General features: G+C 39.0%; 1 protein-coding gene across 5 annotated transcripts in view; it reads right to left on the minus strand.

The window, feature by feature from the left end:
- pcbp4 (poly(rC) binding protein 4) overlaps nucleotides 1-8,296 on the minus strand; it is a 102,295-nt gene extending 93,999 nt beyond the window's left edge. For all 5 annotated transcript variants that reach the window (XM_053652639.1, XM_053652638.1, XM_053652637.1 and 2 more), the window contains exon 1: nucleotides 8,150-8,296. The gene's annotated coding sequence lies outside the window, so the exon portion shown is untranslated. The remainder of the gene's footprint in view (nucleotides 1-8,149) is intronic.
- Nucleotides 8,297-9,834: the final 1,538 nt, after the last annotated feature.

Raw genomic sequence — 9,834 nt, forward strand, 5'->3', positions numbered from 1 at the left:
GAAGAAGCAAGCTCTGACACTGATAGTAAGTGGATATGAGTGACAAACAACAGGCACAGAGAGAACAAGCTCTAAGTTTAGACCTGGTCTCCAGAGAAAGGCAACAATCACAGAGTTAAATCAGGATATGGCTGATAACCCGATGGCACCGCATGCTTTTAAAACCTACTGGCTTGAGTAAAACGGACAAATGGAATTTGATTAAGTACATTGTTAAAAGCGCCATACAACTCAAATTGAATTGAAGTGAAAAGTTTACTCGTTTAAATTCAGGTTAAACCCAGTGGGCCTCGCTTACCAAGCTGGATCCAAACAAATTTATTAGCAAATCATGTGCGGGAGCATTTATACAAGCGATTTGGTATAAATGAAAATCCACTTTGTTTGGAAAAGCATTCGTAACCTACGAGTGTGTGTAAATTTACGTATGTGGAGACTCACTAATTGGTGTGAGTTACTGCAATTTTATATTGAATATTTAAATAGTTTATTTATTCCAATTGCGCTCTCATTTGTGTGAAACTCATGTTGTTTCACATTAATGACTTGAAATAAAGCGATCCAAAACAAATCCATAAATTAACACCAAACAAAACTAGCCATTCAATGAAGACAAAAAGAAATGCTGCCATATAACAGGAGGAAGAATTGGTGTGTTTGTAGTAGCTCATGTGCTGCAATGGCTGAGCTGCATTATTGGAAGATTAGTCGTTTTTGTCATCTTCTTCTATTTGCCTTATATGGAATTTTGTGGGCGTCACTAAATACAAATCAGCTGTGCTGTGAATACAGTTGGTAGTTAAAGGGGCCTATGAAAATGACTCGGTAGGCATGGAGCCTAGAAATAAAGTCCTGGCTTATTCATCTGATTACACAAAGGTCACAATGTCCAGCATTTATACAATGGCTCATAGACTAAAGGTACTGCCAAAACAAACAATAAAAAAAAAAACAAAAACAGGAATGTTCCATCTGTCAACAAAATGGAACACACCGCACCATATCTATAAATGACCTCCACAGGAAAACACAAAGATCTATTTAGCAGGAGGAAGTATCATATGAGGAAGCACTGGTGGAAAACTGGTGCGTCAAAATTTTTGGTGCATTTTTGTAACGACTCATTTTTGTGCCTGTGAGTTTACCCAACAGTCGTGTTTAATTTGACTTAATAAGCATCACTATGTTGTAAGTTGACTGTATAATGAGGTATATAAAGGTATCTAAGCCCGTTGCAGTGTTAACATCATTGTAAATTAGTGTGCAGTGTGTTATTGTGCTCTGTCTGATGATGACTGTTGTTCTATGGTGCTTCTGGGAAGCTCACTCTAATTGTGCTGGAGTGCGGTAAGGATATAAAATCGAATAATTTCTATCAAAAAAAGGCCATCTAGTCAAGGACTGTACCCTTTAGTATGTTTTACATATGACTGAAGTATATGTTTGTATGATATGATTTTACCGTCAGAAGTTTTATGTGGGTGTGTTGATAAATCATGGGTCAGATTATTGCATGACAACATGTGACACATTGCTGTATAGGCTTTCTTTAACATGATACAAGGAATATTGGGATGATAAAATGTGGCAATATAATGGCTATTTTTATCCATTCTTTTTATGGTGCTTCTGGGAAGGTGTGGTTAACGAAATACAATCATATCATTTCTAGAAGATGTGTCAAGGTTAAAGAGAAACAAGATGTGCCTTCCAGTCACGCTCTGAGGTATATAACGCATTCTGTACCTTTCTCAGTTTCTAATCCTGGAAGTCACATTGCAGCCCCGAGCCTCTTGCAACTGATGCCACGGTTCAGGCAAATGATCGATATCTTTGCAGAATTCTCTTTGATATCACACTACTTACTTACAGAAGCTAAGTTCGCTGTGCTCAGCTTTGAACTACAAATAAACAGGGAGAAAGAAAATGCAAATTTATCACGAATTAATCACATTAATCTATGCCATGCATTTTAACTCATAAACAGCAAAGTAAAGAGACGTCCTTATCAGGATCAGGAGAATTCAGATTGCAGACTGAGACAAACAGTTGTTTCAAGAGAAATGGGAGAAGCTGAAGATCCCAACACTGAACTAGTCTACCATAGAGCAAAAACTAAACAAATAAAAAAACATTTAAAAAGAAATAAACCTGAGCTGCTCTTCAGTGATGAATGTGATAACTGCTAGACATTGCAGTGTTTACTGTGTCTCTATCAGAAATCACTGCTTCTGGTAGCTAGTAACTAGTACCAAACACCAAGCAGGCATACAGTAAACTGGGTAAAATCTCAGTGAACATTGTATACATGCTCAATAACATTAACGAAAACTATCAATAGAAAATCTTCCCTATCATGAACTAGACTAGGTGTGATGAAGTTGATTATTTACCTATAACTGCACTTCCCAAAATGTTTTTATTCTTCTTATACCAGAGCAATTTTCTCATGCGAACAATTTTCTATATAATAAAGAACATCATCATACTGTTTATCTGTTTATAGTTACGTTTTAACATTGTGGAATGTTTTACCACATTTGTTCCCTCACTTTTTAAGGAAAGAAGCCAAGAAACGCAGCTTGTCAAGTCACTAAAAAAAATAAATAAAATTTTTTAAAAACAATTTATGTGGTGCATCCACCATACAAGTCCCTATGCACATTGTTACTATACAAGCGATAACTTAATAGAATGAGCACATTAACATAAACCTGTAATTTATCTTGCAATTCACACTATTATTATAGAAAATTGATCAATACCCACTGACCAATAAAAATCAAGAATTCAAAAGTGGGGAATTAAATATTAAATACTATCATCATGTACACTTCAAGTCACTCTCACTTCTCAATTAGTTATGAGAAGGCTGCCTAGGTAGATTTTTTTTTTTCAGCAGCGGTGCTCCTGAGATCTTTAAAAGTTTTTATAGTCATTTATGCTAAATAATCTGACCTTAGGTTAAATCTACAATGTTTGCGCATCTGGAAATTAAAATCTACCTGTAAAATACCTTCAGACAGTGGATCTGATAAATCCAGTTTCTAAGTATTAGCCGCTTAGCTGCCTTTTGTCTCTACACATGATTAATTACATTAAAGTGGACTCCAGTGGGAAACAATCTGCGTTTTGTGAAAGAAGTATGTTCGGTAAGTGGAGTGTTACACTGACAAGGCTTTTAATCTGATGCCAGAGCTAATGTGATTTGCTACAGCTCTGCTGTACCTTCAGTACCTGAATGCAACAGCACGTCTTCTGAAAGTCAGAGCTTTAGCTGATCCAAATAATAAGGAGTGGCGTTCAAAGACATTTTGAGGCTACTTTCATGTTTCGTTCTTTGCAGTCTTCGTGTACTGGGAGGATGCAGTTGCAAAATAACGCAGCTCTGGGGAAAGATTTGAAAATGTAATAACAAATCTAACCCTGATTTCGACTCCCAAGAGCCCCCACTCCCCAGCCTACTGAATGACCCAGGATGAATCCGCAAACACAATATTTAATTCTAACAACAACCAGAGTCAAAGCAACAGCGAGGGCTGTTATCTTTGAAAATACCCCTGCAGAGAAAATGCCATTCACACAAAGTGCCTTTTCTTCCTCAATGCCAGTGGGACGTCATTGTCTCATGATTAGTCTGTTTAGACACACACTGCATCTTTATTATTATTTTTTTTCTTAGTTGCATGCATGAATTAACAAACAATAGTAAAACAAATGGAGTAAAACTGATGTGTTTCCAAATAGCACTGGCTAGCAAGAAGCAAAACAACATGCTAGCTAAATAATTTCATTAGAAGTTTCAAAAAGGTGTTTCAGTTCCAAAAAGCCTAAGGTACACATGGCTAATCTTACATTACAAGCATCCTCTGTGAAGCTGTATGTCAAAAATATCTATTTGTTTTAAGCTAAACTGCACATGAAGGCTCTACTCTGTTTAGCTTCCTCAGTTTAGCTGCCATTTTGATGCTACATCCATGACTGATTTTCATTATACTGCTAATTACAAATAAAAGCCAATGGAAAGCGATTTAATCTTGTAAGGAGTTTGGTCTCTTTAGCAGTAGCAACCTCCTTAAAGCTTGTTTTAAAAAAGTAGCTGCTACCACCTCACAAATAGAAAGTGTAGTTCATTAAACTAGCTAGCTAACAACTCACATAAACTAGGTTCATGTGTAAATAGGCTAAGCACTAAAAGGAAGGTAACTGTTGTATGGATTGAAAACTTTATATATGAAAGTAAATCCATGTCAACATTTCAGACCATCTATTGTATGTTGCACTCCATTTTAGATGAAGCAGCAAGCCGTGATAAAACACAATTTAACGCTCTGTTTAAGACAGTGATCTGTTTATTTCGGCTCTGCCAAAAATAAGCTTTTAGCTTGCTTAAGAAAATGGATGATATGAGCTTTTCCTAGGTGTGTAATTTTGGAATGGCAATAGCCTCCGAGCTAAAATTGCTGACTAACATTAAACATTACAAGACCCTTCAGATTACTCAAATGAGTGTAAACAATAAAAGGTGCTGATTCAGTGTTGCTAATCAGTTTAGCTTCAAATCAGTTTTCTTGTCTTGAGAATGAGGGTGGTGTCCGGGTAATCAATTAAAGAACCAGTGGAGTGTAATCCACTTAAGTGATCAGGGGTAATGAGTAATGGACCCATGACCAGCTGCTCACTTGGGACACCTATTGAGGGTTGTAGTAGTGATGGATAATGAAAACTAATAGAGGAACAAACAAAGCTTTCATTGTTTTTGATAAACTTATTGTCTTGTGGCACTGTATTGCCATATGGCATGTTCAGTGTCGAATAATGTGGCTGTGTTATTAACAATGATTAGGTTGTTAATTGTTAGTCAATGGAAGCCATTAAAATACGTTATACAAAGTGACACTGAATAGACCATATTTGAAATTGTAGCCTATTTTATTTCTGGATTTTGCTGCTGAACCAACCAAGGAAACCATAATGTACTGTAGAGCAACATATTTACACAAGTTTGTTCAAAGGAACCAAATCAGTACGGTGATTTAAATCACTAGCTTCAGTTAACTCATTACTTGAATCAAAAGCAACTTTTCTTGTACACTTCAGAATATGACCAGGTTTAAAATGCTGGTTATACAATATGGCTAATCAGTTTTGCTTCAAATCTGTTTTCTCTTGCCTTAGTGATTAATTAAGCAACCCGTCGAGTATCTATCTATAATTAGGTCTTCAGACATAATATACTGTATCTCACACACACACACACGTACACACACACACACACACAATTGTCTTACTATCCTAAACCTTTCATAAAAATAATTATTAACACAGCTACGGAATGTTATGTCTAGGCCTCAATCCAACCCTACCGTTTAACCTCAGTAAGCAAATATGGAACCTTTTGGCTCTTTTATTTATGTATTTATTTATTTTCAAATAAAAACTTTTTTATTTAAAGAAATCATCCTGGGGACCAGTCTAATATCTCCACAAGGCCAAAACTGTCAGATATTCCAATCGTTGTGGACACACACACACACACACACACACACACACACACACACATGCATACACATACAGTTCCAATCAAAATTATTCAACCCCCATTACAAATCATGTTTATTGTCAAAATTTACAGACTTTCAGCTGTTTGCAAATTCAAATGAAAATGCAACTTATAATGACTTTCAAAATTATTTCAACGCCCAGAATTGAATCCCTCACAACAGCGCAAATATGCAAAACAGGCGTTATCTCAAGCACACCTGATGCAACTAATCAAGGGCTTGAGCTGGAACACATGAAATACCTGAACTGGCTAGGGGTAGAAACTGTATGAAATACCTGGACGTGGCAGAAAAAGGAAGTGATCAAAGGCTGCAACCAGATTTCTGAGAAGGCAGGCTGTGAAAAACCCTCAAGTGACTGAAAAAGACCTGCAGCAAGACTTGGTGGCAAGAGGCACTGAGGTTTCAGTGAGCACAGTAAGGCACGTACTTAACGCAGGTTTCCATGCCAGAACTCCAAGACGTACACCACTACTGACCCAAAAGCACAAGAAAGTCGGCTCAAAATCATATAAATAAGCCACAGACGTTTTGGGATTCTGTTCTGTGGAGCGATGAAACAAAACTGGAATTTTTCAGAACGATGGATCAGCGGTATGTCTGGAGGAAGAAGAATGAAGAAAGAACACTCTGTCCACAGTCAAGCATGGTGGAGGCTCCGTGATGCTCTGGGGCTGTTTTGCATCCTCTGGCACTGGAAACCTGCAGCATGTGGAAGGCACAATGAAACTGAAGCTTGGGTGTCATTGGGCCTTCCAACAGGACAATGATCCCAAGCATACCTTAAATTCCACCAAGGCTTGGTTGCAGAAGAAGTCCTGGAAGATTCTACAGGGCCATCACAGTCACCTGACTTGAACCCCATAGAAAATCTCTGGTGGGATTTAAAGAAGGTGGTTGCAGCACGCAAACCCAAGAATATTACTGAACTGGAGGCCATTGCTCATGAGGAACGGGCTAAGATTCCTCAGGAACGCTGGCAGAAGCTGGTGTCTGGCTATGCAGCTCGTTTGCAGCAGGTCATTACAGCAAAAGGGTGCTCTACTAAGTACTAAAGACGTTTGCCATGAAGATAATTTAGAAGAATAATTTTGAAACTGGAGAAATCATTAGAAGTTGCATTGTCAGTTGAATTTAGGGAAACCACTTGAAGCATACGTTGTATTGAATTTTGACAATAAACCTGACATATATATATGCTCACATGAAGCGTATGTATAGGCTACTAATTGTGATGGACAATTCATGGATTCCTTAGTTTGATTTAGTTTGATTCACTTAAACTGATGAAAACATATAAAGTGAGTTGACTCGCTAACTTGCAATGACAAAATTTTTTTTTGTATCTTTGAGCACTTAAAAATCTGACCAACCAATTAAAAATCGTTGTTTTTCCACATTGCTAATCGGTTTTGCTTTGAAACAGTTTTCTAATTAGATCAACATAATCTAATTAGGTGTTCAGAAGTAATGTCTCTCTCTCTCTCACACACACACACACACACACACCCACACACACACACACACACACACAGCTGTTTGTTTGTTGACTTGTATGCTCTAATAATGATGGGAAAAAATATCATGAATTCCTCAGGTTGATTCACTTAAACTATTAGAACCTAATCAGTAATATAAGTGAACTCACTAACTTGCAGTGTCAAATTTATTTTTAACATGTTTATTAAAAAATAAATAAAAACCCTGCAAATCTGGAGGCACTGCCTAAAGGATATGAGACTCTTCAGCTTATTCAAAGGAGTTCAGTTCGAAGCACTGTGTTGATTCTATTGCTGATCAGTTTTGCTTCAAATTGTCAAATTCTGGAGCCTAATCCGGTTAGGTGTGTAGTAGTAATGAGTGTCATACGCCCAACTATCCACTTGAGACAAATCTGTTAAAATGTTGTCTGTTAGTGGACATTTTTTTTTTGTCAGATCGTTTCTATTTGTTTGTTTGTTTGAAAGAATCGAATCAGGCGTAATGACTCAGCGATTCGGTGTCAATTCCATCCGTCACATTGGAAGTGTTATATCGTGAACATCCTCGATAGTGTTCGAGTTTAGAGGTTAAACTCGAAAATGTGCTCGTGTAAGAGGTGGAAACGAAAGAAAACCGAACCCAGCGCTGTGGATGTTAGTTCTACAGTGCTCCAGATGTTCGGAATATCTGGCGAGCTTCAAATCTACCAACATCAGCCTGCGCTCGTGCTTTGTGCCGCATGCGCGCGAGGAGATCGCAGCTCGAGCCGCGCAACGTGCAGCTTTGGCGTGGGCTTCCCGACCAGTGCATGATGATGATGATGATGATCCCTGGTTGGGATTTAACGGCGGTGAGAACAGACATGTCCCGTGACCTGTTAGAGCAATTCCTGCTTTTATTTCGTACATGCGTTGACGCCGACACGCAGGTCTCGCGCCTCAAAGTTAAGCATTTGTGTGGTGTGATAACGCGGCGGTTCACCTTACGGGGCAAAACGGCTTTCTAAAGTCAAACACGTTTCCATAGGGCTTTCAGCGGGTCAGAAAAGCGCAGTGGTCGTGTGAGGGAGAAGGAAATGGAGAGTGTTTAGGTCGTGTTCTTACCTTTTCGGAGTGGCACGCGCGGATCAAACAAAGCCGGAATTGTGTTCAATATTCCTGCCCGGTGTCCACATTGTCAGCGCCAGGCTTTTACTGTAGAGGAAGAAAATCCCTGATGTGTGCGTGTCTGTGTGTGTGTGTGTGTGTGAGAGAGAGAGAGAGAGAGCCTGTGGGACAATAAGGGAGAGAGAGGGAGGGAGGGGGAGAGAGCGAGAGAGATAAAGAAAAAGGAGGGGGAGCGAGCGAGCGCGCGCGAGAAAGAGACAGAATGCACCCTCTCTAAACACAACACACAAATGAAGGGCTCAGTGATAATACACTCTGGATAATGCCTTTATTTACTCCACCAACTCTACATTTCTTCGCCCACTTTGTATTTCATTGTATTTCATTCACTTCAACATTCCCACTGACTCCCATACCTTCAGCTATCCCAGTGGATTTCCTGGACTAACCAAAAACCCTCATCTGCACCACTGCATTAACAACCGTATCCCATCACCACCTGGAAGAAGGAGCTGTCAGGATGTGCGTGCATCTCATAGCCTGGGTGTGCTTGCAAGTAATTTTGGTGCTGTATGGAAATCCACAAAATAGAAACCAGCCTGGTTTCTTGCATCATTTCAGTAATAAGTGTAAAGGTTATCACAGTGCAATCCCTGCCTAGCTCCCAGTGTTCCTGAGAAAGGCTCCGGATCGATGCGTGACCCTGAGCAGGATGAAGTGGTTAAGGAAAATGAATTAATGAATTATTATACTACAGCTCTTCATTTCTAAAGATGTTGAGATAGCAAGGACACCTCGTTTCGCAGTAGAAGCATCGACTAAATAATGCATTTGTTTACTTTGTGTATGGAATGTCGCCTTGTGCAGTTCAAGGTTGACTTGTGCATAACAGTTTTCTAGACTACCTCTTGAAATTTACTGCCATCTAGTGTGAACGAGACCAAATAAACATGACCCTGGGTCACATTCTGTCAGGTCTTACTGCCTAGCAGCCAAGTCTGAATATGATTTGAATGGGAAGTAGATATTTGTTCAGCCAGGCTGTACACACACACACACACACACACACACACACACACACACACACACAAATGTAAGCTTCAATCTATCAGAGTTAGAAAATATAATTAGTGAATGATACCTATACCATTACAGGAATCTAGTCAAATAAATGGTCAGTACTATTGCCTTTGGTTATTCATTTCCTGCTCTGGACAGCATGGGGTATCCAGCATGTACACAACATGTAGTGCTGCAGAGGAGCGTTGGATCTTTGTAGATGTGCTTCCTCCTTGTGGCTGGTTAATGCACACACTTCAAACACACACACACACACTTTTCACCTGGCTCAGTGTTGCATTATAAATATATACATCGCTCTCTCCAGCTTTCCTGAAACATTCCTTTTCCTTGTCTGAAAATTGCATCTGAATTAAGTCATCATACAACAGCTGTCTAGTTTTATTAGCTCGATTTGGCAACCATGTTTATCTGTAGGCTACACAATGCACATTACAGGACCCAGTGGAACTCGGTGTTCTAATTAATGGCAACAGTCATTGGAACAAAAAAAAGACCTAATTGTTATTTCACTGCATGTCCAATAAGACCGCACATCATTTATGGAAGATTTTCTTTAGTTAACCATCTACTCTCTGAAATCAAGCCAGTGCCTGGGCCTC

Source organism: Ictalurus furcatus, chromosome 21, assembly GCF_023375685.1.
Source record: "Ictalurus furcatus strain D&B chromosome 21, Billie_1.0, whole genome shotgun sequence".
Taxonomy (NCBI): Eukaryota; Metazoa; Chordata; class Actinopteri; order Siluriformes; family Ictaluridae; genus Ictalurus; species Ictalurus furcatus.